Source organism: Rousettus aegyptiacus, unplaced genomic scaffold, assembly GCF_014176215.1.
Source record: "Rousettus aegyptiacus isolate mRouAeg1 unplaced genomic scaffold, mRouAeg1.p scaffold_m13_p_3, whole genome shotgun sequence".
NCBI lineage: Eukaryota > Metazoa > Chordata > Mammalia > Chiroptera > Pteropodidae > Rousettus > Rousettus aegyptiacus.
Window position 1 is genome coordinate 66,473,538 of NW_023416306.1, and position 23,325 is coordinate 66,496,862.

The following is a 23,325-nucleotide window of genomic DNA, read 5'->3' on the forward strand; positions in this document are numbered from 1 at the left end:
CAGATGATTTACACATATTATTAACATTTTAATCCTCACTACAACCATACATGATGGATGTTTTTATGACCTTTTTACATAAAAAGAAACTGAGACTAGATGAAATAAATTGGCAGAAATCACAAAATTAGTAGATGAGAAAATCAAATTTTGAATCCAGACCTCTCTGGCACTATCATTTTTTTCTCTCTAAAGAAGTTTTAAAATCTCATGAGCATCTATATGTTTTCAAAACTCCTCCATGTGTAGATTTCCAAGCTCCTCACAAGACTATAAAGGAAGCTAAAACAGGTGGTATTATCCCCATTTTACAGATGAGGAAACAAACTGTTCTCATAGTGCTTGTTCCAAGTGTATTATCATTCTAACATACTCAGACATGAGCATGTCAAATTCTTTGTCTAGATGGGATGGTCAATGGTAAGCAAGGATGGATAATAACAAATTCATCATACCACTGATTGACAAAAAAAGAGGCATCTAGGTCTTTATCCGAGTGTCAGATGCTATACTGAGACAGGTACCTGAAAGAGTCTTGAGATAAAAAAGGGAATAGAAAATCCACTTGGAAAAAAAAAAGAAAAAAGAAAATCCACTCAGCCTTACTTTCCAACCTAGAGCCCCATCAGGACTCCTGCCTATAATTTATACTGTCAGCTTATTAAATGCTTAGAACAGTGCATCTCAATGTTAATGTGGGATCTTGGATTTTTATTTTTTATTTTTATTTTTTTAATTTTTCGATTAGAGTTGGCATACAGCATTTTATTATTTTCAAGTGTAAAATATAGTGATTAGACATTTATGTAACTTATGAAGGGATCACCCCGTTAAGTCTAGCATCTATCTGACACTACACATTATTGACTATATTCCCTATGTTGTACTTTACAATGTGAGATCTTGCTAAAATCTAGGTTCTAATCTTAGTTGGTTTAGGATGGCACCTGAGTATCTGCATTTCTAACGTGCTCCCTGGCGGTACCAAATATGTTGGTCTGTAGAAGGCACTTTCAGCATCCAGGTCAGATCTATGAGATCTTATTAGAGATGCAGACTCTGCACATCCCCCTCTCCCCACCCTGCAACACACACACACATCCACTACATCTAAGTCTGCACTCCAATAAAATCTCAGAAGTATATGCTTTGAGGAACACTGGGTTGGAGGGCTGCCCAACTGGCTGGGTAAATGGATGATTAAATTAACTTCCATTTGTTATTTTGTTGGACAATTGGGATCATAAACACAGTTTCCAGTGGAGTGTGCATGTGTGTTTGAGAAAAAGAATGCTGATGGACTCACTGTTGTGAATACAATGGCCCTGGAAGATAGTGACAATGACGATGAGTCTTTTGATCTGGATTGATTTGGATAGCACAGCACTCAGAACCTTGGAGAGTCCCAGAGAATACCTTCTCATAAGTGCCAGCTGGAATGTAGCTGCTGATATTGTTGCTGAGGCCTGAGGCAGAAAAGCTTCTTTGGCTAAATAAAATGTAGCACTAGCAACAACACAGTCATTATTCTCTGTCCTTGTTCAGTCTCAAGAAAGAAAAGAATAAGTCATAAGTTTTGCTCCCTGGGTAGAAACTATAAGCAAATTCTGTGTTATGAATGGCACCCATGACAATGATGGTCTTCAATAAATATTTGAAACCAATTCCTCACTTAACCAATCAACATTTACTAAAGGGCTTTTATGTGCCAGGCATGGGGCTAGGCACCAAGGACACAGAGCTACTAAAAACTTAGTCCTTGCCTTTGAAAAGTTCAATATTTGCTATCTAGTATTGAGGTGAGTTTATTGGCTTTTACTTTTTAAGCTACAAAGTTATATGAACCAATATAAATAGTGATGTGATTCCTTTACAGTTTTATTCAGGTTAGGAATGAAAAATGACAATAAAGAATGAGGTCTTGTGGAAAGAGAAAAATGGAAATCCAAATAAACAGCATAAAATTGACAGGAGCTCCATGTGTTCTCCATATTTTCTGCTTAATAGATCAATTATAGCAATAAAACATGATGTACACTATAAAAATATGCAGAGAGAATTCTGCTGGACTGCAAGGGAATGTTGACAAGGTAACTAAGCAATGCTGGCAAGGAAAATTCTTATTTTTCTTTTCCTATTGATGTCTTCTGCCTTATTAGTTAAAAAATCAGAGTCCTTGCCAGGGGTAAGGAAGAATAAAAACAAATCTTCCATTCACTCCAGAGAGGTCCATCTTCTCTAGCCATGACTACCTCTAAAGAGACTTTGATGGTACAGAGGGGTGGGTAAGACAGAAAGGAGAGAGACTAAAGTTGATATTAACTTGGGGAAAAGAAGTTCAATATATCATCTGTGGGATGGAAGACTCTTCCTAGAAGGACTAGCAGGCAAGACAATTCACTACAGGAAGGCCTAAGAGAAATGCCCCAGAAGAACCCCACATGAGGGAGGTACCATGTCATCATCACTGCTGGGGCCCCAGAAACTAGGATGGCTCTTGGCACAGAGCTCAGCTTCACTGGATGCTTGCTTGCTGAATGAATAAATGATAATGAATGAAGAATTGTTTGCATTAAAGTGAAACCACAAGAGTGAAACTAAATGGGACCTCCTGTCTTTAGTTCTTCAGTAACTATCTCAACCTGTAAGCTCACTAGCAACTCACCGAGGTCAGATATTTCCAGATGCTGGGCTGCTCAGAAATGTTCCTTCCTGAAAGGTCTAGACATCTGTCCCACTTCTTTCTCAAATGTGCTGTTTCTTTCCCCTGTTATCTAAAATTCCAGCTGTTCAGAATTTAAGGATGACTAGTCTGATTTCCATCTTCCTACTATATTTTTCTCTTCATGGCTGCAATAGTCCATGGAACCATCCCCTCACACCCCAAATATTAGATAAAAATAGATTAGGTTTTTATTTTAAAGGAGCATGTGTGTGAGTAAAACAAACATCGTCTGACCTTCCAGGCTCCAGTAAAGGATATATCTAAATATGTGATTTTATTAACCTTTATATACTGTTTAATTCCTCCTACTTATTAGGTGCTATCTTTACTCACAAGACAATCCCAAAATTGGAGAGATTTCTGCCTGGGAAGCAGACTTCCTTTTTTTTTTTTTTTTCCTACTGATCTCTCTCCTCAACTTTGAGCCGCCATATTGTTGCATTTTAGATTAGTTGAGAAAAACATTGCTGCTTCATTTTACACTTCAAAGACATGCATGATTTCAGAACTTTAAAATGCCCATGTTATTTCTGAACACAGTTGAAGTCAGTACAGATAAGTGCAGCACTATAGAAGCTAATCACATGACCCTCACTCCCCATTATTTTCCAGCTCTTTAATGTCCATTCGACTTGCATTCTCACTGTTTCATTTGCATATTTATTTAGTAGGACATTCTAGCATTAAAAATAGGATTAAATATTCCAAAGATGAAGACATCGCACGTCATCTTTTGCACTGCAGCAGCAGCAATAAGAATAACTGATCAATGCACAATATTATAGCAGAGACCCATAATGATTTTCCATTTCATAGGCTCAGAAACATCGCCATTCAGAAGAGGACACTCAGTGGTGACAGAAAGTAGAATGATAGTAATGGGTGGGATGTATTTGGTGTGATTTAATTCACTACATACTCATGTTCGGCTGAAGAAAAGACAGACTTAAAAACAATATTTTCTTAAAGAGAATAAAGTTCTCTTAAATAAAGGTCTTCCTGAGGTCAGTAAAGACAGGCTTGGATTCTCAATAATGAGGAAGATGGCAAATTTTTGGTCCATGCTTGGATAGGATTGATCCTATCTCACCACAGTTTTAAAAATAAATGGTGAAAGTAAAATTATTATAAGATAAATCTGTTGACCTACTTATAATTTATGAAAGACATACTAATTATTTTAATAATTTTAAAAAAGTTACCACTTGCTCTATTATTTCTAGATTTTGGATTAGCTAGAATATAATTTTGCGGTTTAAATATATACACACATGTATATATATGTGATTTGAGAACACAATATCTAAGGCAGGTGGGGTAGGAGAATGGAGGATGGGTAAGGAACTACGGATAGAGCTAATATAACAGCTGGAAAAAGGCAGATAAAAATGCATTTTTGCTTTTTTAAAATTTTTATACATTTTTTTATTTTTGTTTTTTAAAGCGCAAGTATATACCAGCTAATGTATGTCACTCAGAATCTCCATCAGATATTGAGATAAAGGTCACTGTCAATTACCATTTCCTTTTTTTTCTTTGAGACAGAGTATGCCAATTCTTTCTTGGAAAAGTCTTGCTTTAAAGAAAAAAATGTTCGAATTCAAGGAAGTTGGTTTCTGTAACTGTCAACAGGTTTTTTAATCTTAGCCACTTTAAGTGAATTTGAGTCTCAGGGTCTGGAAAATTTTTATCTCTGGCACTATGGAAACTTATGTATGACATCTGGAACCACTGCAAGAGATCTATTAAGGGGGTTAGAGAGCACTATATGGGCTAGAAGACTGGAAATTAGAAAATACAGTTCTAATTTTCAAAAAGGTACTGTTTTAAGCATGGGTAAAATTGACACGAATCGCAGGCAAATTTAGAGGTAGCATAGTCAAGTAGCTAATAGCGCAGTGTCTGAAAGGTTGCTGTGAAAATTCAAAAGGGTATGCGTAAAATGTTTAGAATATAGTAGATATTGCTATCATCCTCACCATCATTACAATTATATTATGATGAAAGTTTTAATAATCAGATTATTGAGAGACCAATCACTCTAGAATCTATCTTAGAATACTTAAAATTCTATTCAACCTATATAGCCATGACAATAACATTTTTTTTTGCTATTTATATTAATTTTCATAACAACCCTATGAGTTAGATATTCTCATTCCCCCATTTTACATTTAGGGAACCTGAGACACAGTGAGATTAAAACTTTGTCCCAGGTCATAGAACCAGTAAGTAGCCAAGCTGACTCCAAAACTCTTAACCCCAATTAAGACTACCTCTTTAGACAGTAGGGTAGTTTGGAAAAAAAAAAAAATCAAGGGAACTTCTAGGGTATGTCTAAGGGAGTTGGGGAAGAGGATGAGAGAAACATAGCCCTAGCCCTATGTACACAGTCATATGCCATTCCCAAAGACATATATTTCTTGAACCTTTGTGGTCTAGAGTCAGATGACCTGGATCCAGGTCCTGGCAATGACTCTAACTGGCTATGTCTTTGGGTAAGAAACTATTTATGATCCTCAATTTTGACCTCTTTAAAGATAATGGTACTTAATTTTCAAGGTTATTGTGAAAATTAGAGATACCGCTGTCAAAGCACTTCATAAATGAAAAACCATTATGTAGTTACTGACATGATGATAGTAATAAAATGACTATAATTTTTGACATAACACCAAGAAATGAGTAATGAGAAACAATTCAGTTCAATACAAATGTGTGTTTATAAGCAAGAGATTGACAATGGAGCCGTGCATAGGAGGAAAGAAAAAAATCAAATGCCTCCTTGTTTAATTTAGATGGACTTCAAATTCTCACACAAAAAGATATATTAACCTAAGTAATTTGATAATGAGTCAATATTCCCAAACATCTATAACCCACTTCGCTTTATATTGTGAGGGAGTTTCATGTAATAAAATCTTGCATGTAATAAAATCTTTTGCAATATTATTTTATGAATTGATATGCCAGGACAGATTATATTGCCTCTGACCTCCCATTAATCCCTACAACACTTTTTAGAATAAAGTATAGAGTTTTTCATTTTCAATTTTAAAACACTTTACATTTAATACAATACATTAGGTTATAACTCAGCTGTGATCTCTGTGGTCTGATAAGAAGATTAACTTTCCTGGTGAGCTACCTGACTGGAGGATTAAGGCCGCATCCTCATAAGATCTCAAAAGAGAAGAGACAATCATCTATCTGGGAGCTTTACAGTTTGCTGAGGTGAAAACAGATGGACAAAGAAGACAATGTTGAGATAAAATTGAGACAAATAATTAATGATGCTATCCTCTCAACACTCCTGAACATGTCCACAACAACTAAAAAAACGTTTGAAATAAAACAGACTCAAACAGTAACTGTAAATGATATGGCCACTTTGAGTACTGAAGAGAGCCCTACCTTTAGAGTCAGAAAGATTTGGGCTTGAGCCCAGACTCTACCCTTTAACTAGTTACCCTCCTGGGCTAAAAATGATCTCTTTGTGCTTCACTTTCTTCTTTGGTTAAATGAGGGTACCACTATCACAGCATGTTTGGGATAAGTGAGATAATGTAAATAAAGATGAGCAAATGTCAAATGCTATATTTATTAATCCAGATTTCTCCTATTATCAGATTGTTTCTCATATTAACTGGCTCTATGATTAATAGGGATCCCAATTGTAACTTGGTGTGTTTGACTTCTTTCCTTCAAGACATGAGTAATTGACCCTCAAAATGTATATAATCTTGGAACATTTAAAGGAGAGCTCCATTCCCTCACTCCTGGTTTTTATGAGGAAGAATTTTCCTTAAGTACACAACAGGCCTTTCTCTGTCCTTTTACTACCTTTTCCTCAGGGGAAGTAGAGGGACTAATTCATTTAATTGGTAAATTTGAGGAAAACCAACTGGGCACACTCAGCTGGCTCAGCCTCACCTCCTAGGAGGTGCCTGCCCTCAGGGAGTGTGCTATTTGCTGTTCCCTCAACTTTCTGAAGGGAAGAAGCTGTTCTCTCCAATACTACATGGAAAAAGTGGGCAAATCTAGGGTTTAGATTTAGCCAATTCATTTGGCTAACAGACCTAGAGCTAGGTCCTCCAGCCTGGCCTCTATAAACAGTAAGGCTGACCTGTCTTCCTTCCTTCGTTCCTTCGTTCCTTCCTTCGTTCGTTCCTTCCTTCCTTCCCTTTTTTCCTTTTTAGACGAGGCAACTTTTGGTTGACCTCATAGACTGCAAGGACCTTGGCAGCTTACGATCCCTGATTTTTTTTATTTTTACACCTACAGCACCTAGTCTTCCTAGGTGGGCTCCCATCCAAGTACTAACTAGGCCCGACCCTGCTTAGCTTCAGAGATCAAACGGGATCAGGCTTGTTCAGGGTAGCATGGCTGTAGACAGGTTGACCTGTTTCTGTTGTTTCAATCAACAACTTTAGAAGCCATGTAGAGAAGAGTGGTGTTATTTGTTTATTGGAGGCCCTCTTAGAGACCCCACCATTATGTTGTGTAGACTGTCTAGCCTATGCAAAATTAGTTGTTTTTTTAGAAGAGCTTCACTATAGCATCAGTTGAAGACATAACTTACTCATCTGCAGAAAGAAGGTCTTGTCTATCTATCAGGCACATGAAGTCTTCTCAAGAGTTTTCTCAGACAAGAGAGCCACACCAGGGAACTGCCCAGCGGAGGCACAGAGCGAGAGCACTCAGAACAGAGCACTCTCTCAACCACGAGGCATTCCCAAACATGCCACAGTGATCACAGCACCTTAGGTTTAAGGGCCCTGTGCCCTGTAGGTGGCTGCAGCCCAGGGCCAGAGTTCTCCATGAAGGATCTAAACAGTTCCACACAGATAAGGCCTCTCCCTCGCCCAGCCACATTTCCTCAAACTTCTCTCTGGTTTAACTTCAAAACTCTCATAAAGTCAGAGGAAAGAGGAAGAGAAAGAAGAGAGGAAGAAGGAAGGGCTGGCTGAGCATCCCTGTCCAGTGACGTCTGCATTTCCTATGCACCTCTCTCTTATGCTTACACCATGACCTCGCACAATGCTGCATTTCTGTACTCTCACATCTGGCCCATCAGTCTGTGAGGGCTGGATCGCACCCTAAACTACACTGTAGCACTGATACCTAACCCAGGGAGTGCCACGAATGGGAACTCATAAGTTTTGTGGTCAAACTGTGTATCTAACTTATTGCTAATCAAATACTGCACAGATAAACAGTTTCTTCTCCAACTGAGAAGGCCATGCTCCCGGAATCATGATCAACAAAAGAAAGCTTTTTAGAAAACAGCGATACTTCATGCAAAGATCAACAGCGGCCACTGACATGTGGTTCACCAAGCCAATCTAAACAGCTCATACGTTTTCATTTTCCAGCATTCACTGAAAAGTCGGCTCCTTTAGAAGCATGCCCAGCTTTAAAGGAATGTTTAAAAATTCATGGTAGAGCTTTGAAATGATGTCGGGTGGTATGGCAAAGACCTCTACTTGCATGTTTTTTTTTAAAGACTAGGTTTTAAAAATATACCTCAAAGGAAAAATAATGGGTTAGAAAAGTCAATCGGCTTAGGGATTTTTTTTCTCTAATAGAAGAAAACTTATATCACTTCCTTTAGTGCAATCTCTGCGTCTGTGACTTTTGTGCCCATCCCTAAGCTTTTGTCCCTGCTGTATCCACCATCCTCCCCTTTGTGCCCCTTCACACCAAACCAAGGTAGCAGGTGTCCTGGCCCCTAACCGGTGTCCCTCAGTTATCCTGTACAATACCATAAAATTCATTTTCCTCAAACCATGATCCTGTTTATGAGGAAAGCCTAGAGCAAAATCATTGCTGATAGCATTTTATAGCAGAGACAACCCTCAAAAATTACTTAATTGAATTCAACCTCAATGTATTAAATACGAAAATAGACACGGCCACACCTAATGCCCAGAAAAGCGAGGCAAGGCCCACAGGACAGACTGGAGCTGGTAGCAAAGCTTCGACCTCGGTGCCAGTGTCCCTTCTACTAAGCCGTGAATATCAAATTCTTAAACAAACCTGACGCCTATCTGCGCTTCAAAACTGCCCCCAACTTAACTATCTCTTTCAATACTTTAATACATACCATATATAGTTTTTTTTTTAATACTCTGGGTGGTTTTATCTTCCTTTTTTTTTTTTTCTAAGCAACATAGCTTTTTTTTCCCAAATGAAATCTTCTAAAGACCCCAACTATATAAAAATGGATAAAAATTCTCTCTCCCATGGTTAAAGCAGGGAGAAGGACCCGCACATTTAGTCTGCCCCTCCCCAAACTGTGACCCTTCTATGAACCTTCAGGTATGGCTCTATCAATCAGACAATTCACTGGGTTCCCAATGCCCATTGCTCTTGCCAGTGACTACATCTCTGCCCCAGCCCCTTCCTTTCCTCGGCCCACCTGCCTGCAATCATCCTTCAACCTTCAATGTCAAGGTAGCCTCTCTTGACCACACTGCTAAAAACTCTCGTCTCTCCTTCGCTCAAATTCTCTGAATTTGTAACCCTTCCTTTGTACCCAAACCGTCTGAATCATTTGTTATTCTCTTGCCTGCCCCTCGTCCCATCTTGCAGTCCATATGTGAGAGCCCACCCACCCACCTGGTGGCCCCCGTGGGTCCATCAAAGCAAGCTTTAAACATGAACTGTCATTCAGTTAAAGGTTCAGCCCACCCTTTCACTTTCTTTCCTGACTTCCCTAATCTGGCTTTGTTTCTACTCTTTCTTATTGTGCTCATTTTGAACTCTTGCTTCTGAACAAACTCACCGACAGGATTTGACTTGCCCTTCTTGACTTCTGCACTCTTCCCCCAGCGCTGCCTCCCATTCGTACTTTTATTCTTTCATTTTTGTCCTCATTTTTGGGTTCTGGAGACTCTGCTAGAGGTGAGTGACTGCTGAAGAAAAAAATACAGCCTCTTCACCCACTCTGCCATCCTGAACAGACTATCACACTCCCCCTGGACCTGCCTCAGAAATGACAGGAAAACCAAGATTGCCGAGGTGCTTGTTTAAAATGCTGACCCTTAGGGTCCCACTCCTCACCTTTGGAGGTATGCGATTGACTCTGACACATTCCAGTGTTTAAGAACTCCCTGAGTTGGGGTATTTCACATACCAAGACTAGCATATCCAGAAGTCTATGGCCAACAGTCGTTTCTGGGGGAGGATGGGCAGACAGAAACTTAGTCATCCAAAGAGCTGAATTTCCAGCAGAATGACAGAGAAAGTCCTTAGGGAGAAAGAGGACTAATCTGAATCACACTGGGGGATTGGAGAGTGGTCTTTCCCCTGACTGGTCTACCAGCTATACCACGGTTGGGCAGCCTGATTCAATTAACCACCTGCTGCCTACTGAGTCTATGGGCCCCCGTACTGTTCAGACTGGTGGGTAAGTAAGGGAGTCTGAAATCAGACTGCCTGGGTTTGACTCCCAGGTCTATCATTTTCAGAGCTTCAGTCTCTTGAGCTTATTATGTAACACTGCTAAAAATTTTAGCTTCCTCTTCTATAAAATGGAGAAAATAAAATGATCTCTCTTACAGTGTTGTTGTGAGAATTAAATGACATTATCCAAATCAAGCATTTGGCAAGGCACCAGGCCCATGGTAAGTTTGTAATAAGTATTAGCTTTCATTCTTATCATTAACATAATGCTTTCTTATTTATATGTGTGTCCCCCACTTCTGGACAAAGAACTCCACAGGCTTTCTACTTTTCCTCCCTTATAAAAATAATGTTAGTAGATTATACCTCACAGGATTGTGGCAGTGATAGAATAAGATAGTAGGTAAACAAACAAACAAAACAGAAACCAACTCACAGATACAGAGAACAAATTGATGGTCACCAGATAGGAAGGGGGTTGGGGGATGGGTGAAAAGGGTGAAAGGAATTAAGAAGTATAAAACGCTAGTTATAAAAAGAGTCACAGGGATGTAAAGTACAGCATAGGGAATATAGTCAATAATATTGTAATGACTATGTGTGGTGTCAGATGGGTACCAGACTTATCAGGGGGATGGATCACTTTGCAAGTTATATAAATGTCTAATCACTATGTTGTATATCTGAAACTAATATAATATTGTATGTCAACTCTAATTGGAAAATTAATTAATTATAAAAAAGCTAGTTGGTGAAAAGAAGTCAGTAGTGGGTCTGGCACACTGTAGGCGCTCAGTAATTTTCGGTGAGTACTGAAGGGGCTGACCTTTGCCCTGAGCTCTAGGAACAGCAGGAGTTTCCCCTCACCAGGTCTAACGTGCTGCCACCTCCCTCCGGCCACCAGGCAGAGGAGCCTTTCAGGAGGACGGGAGCCAGGTTTAGGAGGTTTCTCCAGGGACCACACGGAGCAGCTGGCCAGAGAGCCTGTGTTGATTGGACAGTTATGCCGATTATTTTATGATGAAAATTCGAGCTCTCTCACCGCAGTGCCAGAAAAACTCATCCTGAGTCGTGGTGCTTTTTTAATATCAAATACTTTAATTTTGATTTTCTTATGTAACCACAACGTGTAGACTTGCCAAAAATGTTAAAAATAGAAGACAATCAAAGAAATCAAAGAGAACATCTTTTTATAGTTTCTAAACCAACTTACATGGAAACAGTCACCCCACAAAAGCATAATGGGTGTCAATTTTTTCATTCATTTAGGGGAGTGGTTTTTGTTTTTCCTGTTTTATTCTTTAGTTAGTTTTATTTATTTTTCCCACACTATTCTTTAATGACAAGTGAGGGTGACGCTACTCTTCTTAAAAACAATAAAAACTACAGGGGGGAGAAAAAGCTCTTACAAGCCTCCAAAGGCCTGGGGAATTGGCCTGGGGAAGTGTACACTCAAGCAAAGTGTGGAAAACTGACTGCCTCTGCTGGTGCCCAGTTGAGCCAAACCCCTGCGGTGAGGACTTGCTTTATTTTTGGTCCAACCATAGAGTCCAGGAAGCCACATCTACCGACTTCTTTTTCATTTGAGATTCTACATTCATCAGTATGCCTTGTTGAAAAAGTCTCCATTAGAGATTTCCTCTATTTGTTCTAAGAAAGAAGAGGAAAAACAGAAATAAGGACTCAGCATTCCTAAGAAAACAACACCTGCCCAGCAACTGACCAAAATAGGTGTTTGCTACCTCCTACTCTCTCTTTAATTTGCACTTTATTCCCCTCCCCAAAAGAAACCACAAAAAACGCAAGCAGCTCCCCAACTTTAGTGTTTGATTTTATATAAGTGCCAGATGACTCAAATTCCTCTTAGAAGTGTAGAAATCTATAAAACACCGATAAGCGTATAACCACGAACATTTCTTCCAACTTTAGTCAATTAAAAAAAGTTCAAAGGCTTACTATAGTTGAAGACGGAAAAATGGAATTCCACAAAGACTGTCATATTAAAAAAAAAAATCCACTTTAGCACATTTCAAATGCAGATCTTTATATAACTGATCAAGATAAAAACCATTTGCAAATATTTATATTTTAAATCACAAGATGGCTGTTCCCAGACTGTAGAAATTGAGAATAATTACACAATGAGCTGGTCCTAATTTTGTCTCCCCTGATTTGCTCTAAGCCAGCGTGGCTTCTCAAAAAAGACAAAACCTGACAGACCAGGGCATTCTATCCAAGAAGCCCTGATTTATTTCAGCTTTGAAAGGCCACTACACAAGGATTCTCATTTCTGTCGGGAATGCAATCCACACGACTGGGCTCATGGTCCTAAATCAAGTACACGTTTTTCTCATCTAGCAGAGCGATCTCATGAACTCAGAGCTCAACCTGCGCAGGCGTCTGGGAGAGAGACGAAGGGGGAGGACGGGGTCGTGCTGGGACACAGAGTAGCTCCACGTTGTTCCCGAGGCACCCGGCTAGCAGAAGGGCCCGGACAGGAAGGAGGCAGGGCCTTGGCCTTCAAGATGTCCAGTAAGAGGAGCTTTCCAAGCTGGCATCACAAGCAGAGATGGATCTGCTGCCTGGAGAGTTAGGTCCCTAAACTGGCCCAAATCAAGGCGGGCCTTGTGACTTCTGTGACTTCTGGAAGCGACACAAGGGCCTAAAGTTGGAAAGTAGGGGCAGAGTGTGGTGGAATTCCAATCCCTTTTCCACTGAGGGGGCTGCCCAGGTAGTCTAAGCTTTCACCTGGGGCACCTGACCTGAGAACAGCCACAGACACTTGAAGCACCAATTGTTTGATTTTTTTTTTTTTTTATAACAGTCTAGGTTTAAGATGTATTTAAATTTATAAAGCCACCTCAAATTGTGTGGGAAGGAGACAAAGTAAATCAGATAATAATTTGCATTTCCTCCAGCCACATCCTAGTAAACGTAAGAGGCAACATTTAAGTACAAGGTGCTTTCTGACTAATAACGAAATAAATGCACACCTCTTTATTCCACGGCCTATGAGAAACTCCTGAGGATTTAGGATTTCGAAGAAATGATCCAAGCGGAGTTTCCTTAATCCTTATTGGCCCAACCTACCTCTCCCCATTTTTTCATCCCTCTCATGAAGGCTGGCTGAATACACCTCACCCAAGCCAGCAAACAAGCGAAGGCAGTGACGAGTTAGCATACCCTAGACTAGTTGCCATGACAGGTAGGGCATGAGCCTGCTGATTAGAATCTTCCTATCATTTGTTATGAGACACACAACTATTTCCTGTTCTGGGAAATTTTGGAGGGGCAAGGAAAAGGAACAGAGGAAGGGAAGAGATATTCGTGACAAAACCTGGCAGAGGCTCTTTTAGGAACCACAACTCTTCCTCTAAGACAATAGCAAATAATCCCTTCAAAATGAACTTTGAAATCTGGAGTGAAGCTTTTGAAAAGAAATTTAGTGTTCTGATATTGTAAAAAAATATGCATACCTTTTCCCTCAGCAAACCTACCTTTAAGGACCTAGCAAAAGACAATTAGAGTGAACTATAGTGTATAGTCAGAAAGCACCTTGTACTTAAATGTTGCCTCTTACGTTTACTAGGATATGGCTGAAGGAAATGCAAATTATTATCTGATTGACTTCAAGATGGACCCCAGTGATCTCTACCTCCTGGTATATATGGTCCTTGAATAATCCTGTCCATCTGAGTGAGGGCTGGACCGAATGACTTACGGTGAAAGAATACAGCAAAAGGGATTAGGTTATAAAAGACTGACTTCTTTCTTGTTCACATACTCTTTTACACTCTCTCTGCTTGCTCACTTTGATGCAGCCAGCTGCCAAGTGTGAGCTCTCCTACGGAAAGGCTCACATGGCAAGGAACTGAAAATGGCTTCCAATCAATAGCCAGTGAGGAATAAAGACCATCGGCCCAATAGGCCACTAGGAACTGACTACTGCTAACTGCCTCCAAGTAAGCTCAGATCCTTCCCCAGTTGATCCTTGAGATGACTGCAGCCCCTGCCTATACCTCCATTATGGCATTGTGTAGGACCCTAAACAGGAGAACCCAGCTAAGCTGTGCTCTGATTTCTCACCCAGAGAAACTGTGAGAAACTGTGATTTCTCACCCAGCGAAACAACCATGTCGTTGTTTTTAAGCCACTAAGTTTGGGAGTATTTTGTTATTCAGCAAGACATAAATGATATGGCTTTTAAATATCATTGTTTATAATCACACACAAAAAAGGGAAAAACCTGAAAGTCCATTCAGAGGATGCTACTTCAATCAAGGGTGACACATCCATACGAGAAATATCATACAGCCCTCAAAATACAAGGAGGCCAGTATAGCTGTACTGACATGGGAAGAAGTCTATGAAAATGGAAATGTTGCAGAACAATGTGAGACTTCTAAAACATGGCAGATATCTAGATTTCCATTCCTGTAAATTTGAGACAAGCTCCTTACCCAGGTTCCATTTCAGAAAATAACACCTGTAGGTATCCAGTTGCTACAGGCAAACAAACAAGAACAAAATAGAAAGAAGAGAAAGAGAGATCATTCTTGACTCTCTTCTTTTTCCTCAAACTGCTCATCTAAGCTTTCAGTAAATTATACAGTCTACCTTCAAATTGCCACCATAGCCCATACTTCTCACCACTTCCACAGTTACTCCTTTCATCCAAGCCACCATCCTGTCTGTCTTGGGCAGCTGCAATAGGCTTGACTCGTTACCCTGCTTCCACTTCTACTCCTCTACCATCTATTTCTAGATGCTAGCCAGAGTGGTACTTAAAAAATATAAATGAAATCAGGCTGGTCCCCTCGCCAAACCCTGTGAAGTCTTCCCATTATAGTTAGAATAAAAAATCAAAGTTGCTATGCTGATTCACAAAGCCATGATCTACAGATCTGTCCCCTGGACACCTTTCTCTATAATTCTCCCTCTCACTTATCTGCTCTATCCTCATTGGCTTCCTTGATGTTTTATAACACACCAAGTTCACTATCATTTGAGGGGTCTATTAGCTTGCTAGAGATGCCATAGCAAAGTGCCACAAGCTAGGTGGCTTAAATAATAGAAATTTATTGTCTCATGGTTTTGGAGGGTAAGAATCTGAAATCAAGGTGTTGGCACGGCAATTGGAGCTGGGAAAATATCTGTCCCATGCCTCTCTCCTTGCTTCTGGTGGTTTGCTAGCAATCTTCGGTGTTCCTTGGCTGGCAGACATATCACCCAAAGATGGTGTTCTCATCATGTGCATATCTGTCTCAAAACTTCCTCTTTTTATGAGGATATTAGTCTGCATGGATTAGGGTTCTACCCTATTGCCATGGGATCTCATCTTAACTAATTATAACTGCAATGACCCTATTTCTAAATTAGGTCCCATTCTGAGTACTTGTGCTTAGGTCTTATATATGTGAATTTCAGGGGGGATATACTTCAGCCTGTAACAATTGCTGTTTCCTCTTCCCTGAAAGCTCCTTACTCAGAATGGTTGCCATAATGATATGCCTTGCAGTCATCCAACTTCCAAGGCACATAACTGACCAGGAGTCACAACTGTTGTGCTCCGAAATCCATCTCTGCATTTGTGCTGAAGCCATGCTATCCTCAACCTACTCCTGGTCAGTGACTGAGAATGACAGAGATGCCAAGACAAGTCCGTTCCTGGGAGATAAAAGAATTATCTGACAGGTATCTTTAGCTCAAGGACTTTCCTAGAGACCTATGAAATTCTCTTAGAACAGCACAGCACTCTAGGATGCTTCCACTAAACCTTCCTTCCTCGCCTCTTTTCTTCACCTAAAGTCAGACTCACATCACAATCTGATGGCTCTCCCAGGCTCCCACCGGCTCCTCCCCATTTTTTCCAGTAGTCAGAGCACAGCACTCAAAAGGGCCCCATGCTTGGTTGAACACCTTGGCCATCTTAAAATTCTTAGTATGTTATTTTTGAACAAAGGGACCCACATTTTCCTTTTGTACTGGACACAGGTCTTGCTGACAGGGGTTGCCTCAATACATCTCTTGCATCACTAATTCTGTCTTAGTGTTTGCTTCTTGGAGCACCCACACTTACCCCAGATATCAATATGACTCTTCACCACATCATGTAAGCCTCTGGTCACCTCCTCAGAGAAGCTTCCTTTGCCATCTTAAATAAAGCACACACGTCCCCTGCAACCCAGTCTCTTTCTATCTCTTGCTCCTATCATCCTGCTTTAATGGTCTTCATAGCTCCCAATGATTTTACTGTATATTTTAATTTATTGTTTGTATTGTCCTCCCCTTCAGAAAATTAACTATACAAAGACTTTGTTTTGTTTATTTTTAAACCTCAGCACCTATAGCAAAGCTGGGCACATGATAGGTAGCCAATAAATCCTTTGTGAATAAATTAATTTGTTCGAAATAAATGTCATACTAAACTTGCCCATATTCTCCTTCAGTTTCAAACATATATAAAATATAATCCAGTCTGACCAGCTTGAAAATGTACTTCACAGACCTATTAAATATAACATTTTAATAATATAGACTGGAAATGAATAGAGAACCCAAAGCCAAAGCAGTAGGCATGAGAGCAAAAGCTGCATCACCAGAGGGAGCTGCATCTGGAGACAGCTGTTAGAAGCCTAGCACCGGGATTTTAATAACCAGATGAGGACAGGTAATATGGCCGTGGGCCCATGCAAGGTAGGAGACTGGAAATGACATTACTACATACAGTTAGAATTCTTGAAAACCTCTTGAAATTCTTGAAAATATACTAGAAAAACTACACTGTTCTCCAGTAGCTCAGGGAGGAGGCAAGTAAGTCTGTATTCTGCCCCACGCTCAGGATGGAAAACATGCATATAGTGAAAGGAACATCTAGTGAAAGGTGTTGCCCAAATTTACATTGTTTAGATTGTAAAAGAATCTCGAACTGATAAATCACCATAAAAATGTTCCTAGGACCAGAGAAAGCTCAGTAGAAGCAGGAGATTGTGAAAGAGGCAATAGAGAAATGATAATGGCTGAGAATTTAACAGAATTAAAGTAATACCTGTGTTTTTCATTTGAAACATACAAATATCAAGCAAAAGAAATATATGCTCATACACATATGCACACACACACGCACACACACACACGTACACTTGGGCACATTGTAGTAAACTTGCAGAAAACCAGAGCCAAAGAGAAAATACGAAAGCAACTAGAGAGAAAAAGTTTACCAATCTCATAATGGCAATCAGATTAGCAGCAGACTTTTCATTCAAGACATAGAGGCCAGAAGATAATGGGATTAAAAAAAAGTGGTAAAAGAAAATAACTATCAAACTAATATTCTGCTCAAAAACTGCATGTGAAATAGACATATTTGAACCAAAAAAGAGAGAGTATGCAATTCACAAAACACTCCCCTCCCCAAAATTGAACAATAATATTTCAATAGGAAGTAAATTAAACTAACAAAAAAGTAAGATAAATAATGATGGGCAAAGAAAATAATAAACATGATAGAAAATTTATAAACACCCTACTGTTTAAACAACAGTTTTAAGATTAATGGAGGGAGGAGTTATGAACAACTTGGAATTAACTAAACTATTGAATAGCAATAATATAGAAGGACAATTACTTCTAATACTTGAAGGTCTTTGTGTTCAGTAGGAGAATAGCTCTTCTAAATAATTTTTTTAAAATTTAAAGCTAAGCACATGTATTGTAATTTTAGAGTGAAGAAGAAATGAAGTGTATAACTTCTAAAGTAGTAATAGAGGAGGAAAAGGAAAAAAATGAACCCTCAAATAAGACATGCAAAGACAAATAAACTTGGAAAGGACTTGACACCAGCAGATCCTCAGTGAAGGAAATACTAAAGAATATAGTTCAAGAAAAAGTAAATGATCACAGATGTAAAACATATAAGAGGAGATATAAGAAGGAATTGCAAAGTTATAAAACATAAGATTCTGAAATATAAGAAAGAATTCAGAGGACAGAAAGTGGTGAACAAATAGGTAAATCGATATAAGTGTCGACTCTATAAAAATAAAAGAATAAATAAAATAAAAATAAAATAAAATAAATAATGCCCTGTGGGAGTTTTAAAAGAAAAAAATACATAGACTTAAAATACAGAAAAAGATAGCTTAGAATTTGGGGGTGGCGGACACAGTGGGAAGGGTGTTGTTCAGAGGAAGGTGAAAGATGTTGATTACTTTAGAATTGGGTAAGTGAAAGATACATACTGTAACTACTAGGTTAACCACTAAAAGAATAAAAACAGTATACTTTTTGGAGTGGTACAGAAGAAAAAGTGGAGGGAGACAAAAAATACCCAAGACAAGTAAAAAGAAAAGAAATAGAAACTGTGGGACAAATAGGAAGCACAAAGACTCTGGCAGACATGAATTAAAATATATCAGTAACGATAACATGTAAATCCACCAAATGTTCCAATTAAAAGACAGTAACAAACTCAAATGCCTCCTAGGCAGGTTAGGTCACATAAATGCATAAACAGCAGGTATAGGAAAGCAATGGCTCAAATGAATGGTAACTGGTGTTTTCTCAGGGTCAGGGAGACAAAAGAATATAGTAGTGCCTGGGACAAACTGGTAAGAATGTCTGTCTGAAGAAGGTGTAGCTCTCACAGATTGTGGGGATACAAACCGATGTGACGTATGTCAACAAAGCTGGAAAGCATGATTTGGGGAGAGAAAATCTGATTTTGGGGGAAAAAATCTGCTTTGTGAGAAATCTGATTTTTAAACATAAAACAAACAAACAAACAAAAATCACAACCCTTGCAACATGAATGGAAGGGATGGCTTATATTAAAATCCCAGAGTGTTCCATACCCTGTAATTTCCACCCTGTTCAACCTTATCATTTGGCTGAAGAGACCTAACATTAAAGGATGGGAAAAACACTGAATAATCCAGACATAAAGTACATGGAGCATCACTGGTCACTCAAAACTCCAAATAATGTCTGGATGTTTGTTTCATCAGTTTTGCTTACACGAAGTCTCCTCTGGGGCTTACTGGGCACTTGAATTTATGTAGCTGTTAATAAAAATAGTGATGTTTAAAAAGCCTGAAAGGAGAGAGAAGAGAAAGCAGAGAAGATAAAAGAAGAATTAACGATATTCACCTCCTGTTACTCTGAGTCTGTTATTTGAGCCAGTCCTGGAATGTCAGTTCTTCCCCGTGGCCTATGAGGTAATGTCCCACACATTCAGCATGGCTTCCAAGGTCTTTCAGACCTGGCCCAGCCCAGCCCCTGCCTCCACACCTTTGCCCAGGCTTGTGCTCCTGCCAGGATGCCTTGGTCTTCCCCTCTGCACTTCAAACCAAATCCACTCCCCAGTGAAGCGTTCTCTAAGGTTGCCTGAGGTTCCTGATGAAATCCCTGTATGAAGAATGCACCAGATGGCTATTTTTAAACTTAGTTGAGCTCTGCAAAAATACATGTAAAGAGACAAAGAAAATTGTGTTTCTCATAATTCCAGAAGGCATGAGGGGTAAATGTGTTGGCCTGATGGGGCTGCTCCCGGCAAGGAATACAGCCATGGTGGAAACTGGACTCTTTCCTAGAGGGTCTTGTCTGTGGGCAGCTCCTGCTGAAGCTGTCTCATCCACTGGAAAGCACAGCTACAGTGCCCATGATCTAATCTCTTTATGGGGTTTACGTATATATTTGAAGTCTTGAGAAAGATTATTGTCTCAAGAATACAAAAAGAAAAATAAAAAATAACAAGTGTTTAAGCAAATATCTATACATACATGATGTTTACTTCTTAATTGTTAAATCATATTCAAAGATATTTTATTCTATATAAAAACCATTGGTAGTTTAAATTTTCTCATTTTTTAAGAACACATGACAGTATAACTCCTGAGGAATCAGAGCCAATCAAAACTAAGCGAGTTACTTATAGTCGATTTCAAATGCCAAATTATAAAAATGCTTTCCATTTCTTTCAGCAAAAAACTTACATTTCTCATTGGGTGTGGGTGCACATTGACATGTTCGGTATGTGTGTAGGCAGAAGGGGACCTAGGGCCTTGGAAAGTCATAAAGACTGGTCCTGCGTGCAGCTGGAGGGACAAGGAGAGCTAGTAGAATAGAAAACAATGAGGGTGACATGGCAGAGGGTTGGTCACTGCTGAGGTGGTCCCTCCTCTGCTCCTACCTCTCATGAAATCATTAATGAAACTACAGACCCAGGAAAATGCTGATTTCCACTGTATTTCTCGTAGAAATGGAAAAAAGATAAGGCTTGGAGTCCAGATTGGGTGAATGGAAGTAAGGAGGCTGCACAATTCAGGAGCAGGGACAGAAAAGCAAAATGGGGGCCAAAGCAGGGACGAGTGGGGCAGAGAATAAAATGAGGGCCAGCGCAGGGGTGAAGGGCCAAGCGAAACTCAGAGCCAGGAACTGGGGTTCAGTCTAAGTTCTACCTAAGTCTTTGAGGAGCAAAGAAAGATGCTCCAGGTGAGAGATGTTACCTGTATTTCACGACGTATGTTCTTCTGAAATGCACAACCTATCAAGATTGTCTGGGGTGAAGGATGGGCTGAAAAGAGAAGTGATCGAGGTCCTTTGTAAGGGCTTTCCTCTAGAGATTCACATCCATTCGGAGAAGGGGGAAGGGCTAATCAAATGCTGTACAGAGATCTTGATCCAACAAAGTCTCCCAGGGTTGCCATGGCAGCCTTCTGCATACCAGGTGGGGGCCGAGAAGGTAGTCTCTGTGCTTCTAGTTATAATGGGCCAATATTAAAAACAAAATGAAACAAAACAAAAACCCAGGCGGGGCAGGAAACCATAGGAAGTGAGCAAAGCTCATGGGTGGGAAGCAATAAGCAGAGAGCAGACATAAGTCCATTACTTTGACTTATTTCTACTTTAAATAAAAAGCATAAAGAACCTGAGAAATATTTGCTGTTATCCTCAACTTTGGAGTCACTCTAAGCCATCCAGGTTAAAGGGCTACCATCAGAGCTCCATGGGCAGCAGTCCCAGGATGATACCACTATGTTTGTTCCACATTGTTCCTGATGCATTTCAGGTCTGCCCACCTCCTCAACCATGCGCCTGCCCTGCAGTGTGCACACTTTCTCTCTCTCTCTCTCTCTCTCTCTCTCTCTCTCTCTCTCTCTCTCTCTCTCTCTCTCTCTCTCTCTCTCTCAGGATCCCATGCATCCTGAGGCTTTTTCTGTAGGCACTCATTTCCAGGCATCAGGCTGACCAGGGTACCAGCCAGTACATTATATCTACACACCCAGGTCCAGGTAGCCACCTTAGATGGGTTAGCCTAGGACCCTGAGACATGACAGTGATCATTACACCTCAGTTAACAAAAACTTGACTCCTAACCTTTAACTCCAACTACACATGAACCACCCTGGAAAACTGGCCTTGCCACCTTTATTTTTAAACAGACCATTTATCTAAGCTCTAGACCAGCATATTTCATTGCCAGGTGAACAGTTTCAGTAAATGATGTCTTATTAGCATCCAGTCCACGCATTGATAAAATATTAATAACAATAAGAGTCTTAGCAAATAGTTCTATACATCACTAAATCATTGCTATTAGCTATTGCCAATCATATAAGTGCAAACTCACTGAGCTAATACGTGAGCCTCTTTACAATAAAAGAGTCAAAATCTACATTTAATTTGTCTACTCAGTATTCCTTGATCACCTGTTACCTCAGGCTGGGTTTGCTCTTGTGAACAAGACAGACATGATTCTCATCTTAATGAGCTTAGAGTCTGCTGGTGGAGAAACCATTACACACACATAAACACACACACACACACACACACACACACAATATGCAGTAACAAATTGTGCTTTGTGCTAAGAATGAAAAGAGCAGGTGAGGGCTACTTAAGGTGGTGGCCCAGGAATGCTTCTCTGAGGAAGACCCCTGGGCAGAGACCAGAGGCATCCAGCACAGCTTGTCAGAGTGAAAGGAGCTTTCAGTGCATGAGGACTGGCAAGTGAGAAGGCCTGAGATGGGCACACTGAATACTTCTGGAATCCCTCACAACACTGAGGAAGCTTGTAGTTTCTAGGCTTTCCTTCATCATCACTGTAGCTTTTTCAGATCCTTTTTTACACCATCATCTCAGGTCCTAAGAAGTATGCCATATTTATCCGCAGAACTATCCTCTGTCTCTCAGCCCCATACCTCCCCTCCTAGATTCTGCTCTGTAATACCCCCCTGGGGCTGGAGGTCTACAAACAATTTCCCAGGCTCCCTTACCAATGGGTTTCCTATAATGTTGTAACCAGGGAGGCAGAGGAGGGAGAGCACCATATCTTCCTGCATTTAGCTCCTCCAGTGGGCCAGCTGCTGTAGTAGCAGCAAGACTGGGTGATTCAGAACTTTCACCATATTATCTAACTCAGCTCAACATTCAGAAAGGCAGATATCATGGTGAACCACAAACATAATTTTTTACCCAGAGATTCAAGATTGGCATCTCATCTATAGCGGGTTCATGATACACCCATTGAGTAGTACTGACTCAGTTACGCAGGAGACTCCTTTGCATACCAACAAAACACCATAACATTGTGGTGAGCACATGGGGGAAGTGAGGCTTGCTTACACAATGTGCATTTCCAGCCTGCATCCCCACTTATCGCGTGCTAGGGCTGAAAGAAGGACTGGAATAGGGTTATCACCATCCGGCGGCAGAAGCCCAGAATAGTTCCTACTTATTCTGAAAGGACTGGTAACTTACAGAGACTAAAAAAGCCAGACATGCTATTTCAAATGATGATGTCCCGTGGAGATTTTAGATAATCGTGGTTCCCACCCTCGTTTTGGAAAATTTCATTGTTGCCACCAGGTTTTCTATCCGGCCCTTTTGGGCTTGTTTTCCAGCTTTTCTCTCTGTTTCATACTCATACATACCTCTTTGCCTTAGCACAGCCTTTTGTCAAAAGTGTCCCTTTTAACTTCTCCTGGTCAGTCCTCTTTCCCTTGTGGTTTTCTTCCCTTGTCATTTAAACGTTTTCAGCTATGCACGGAAACCAACAGAAGCCTTTTGTGTGGGGGATTCCCTTGCTCCCAGGCAGTTCTGAAAGCAGCAGGTGCCTCTGCAAAGGCTTCGTCCAGACCTTAGACCTATACCCAGCAGCTGCTAATCCTGGGCTCCTACTCTTAAAAGCAGTA

At 40.2% G+C, this 23,325-nt stretch overlaps 1 protein-coding gene and 1 pseudogene across 2 annotated transcripts in view; both read right to left on the bottom strand.

Annotated features, from left to right (window-relative positions):
* Positions 1-23,325, bottom strand: part of MOB3B (MOB kinase activator 3B) — a 172,703-nt gene that overhangs the window by 116,581 nt on the left and 32,797 nt on the right. The gene's annotated exons all lie outside the window — the stretch shown is intronic.
* LOC118600934 lies at positions 7,001-7,119 on the bottom strand (annotated as a pseudogene).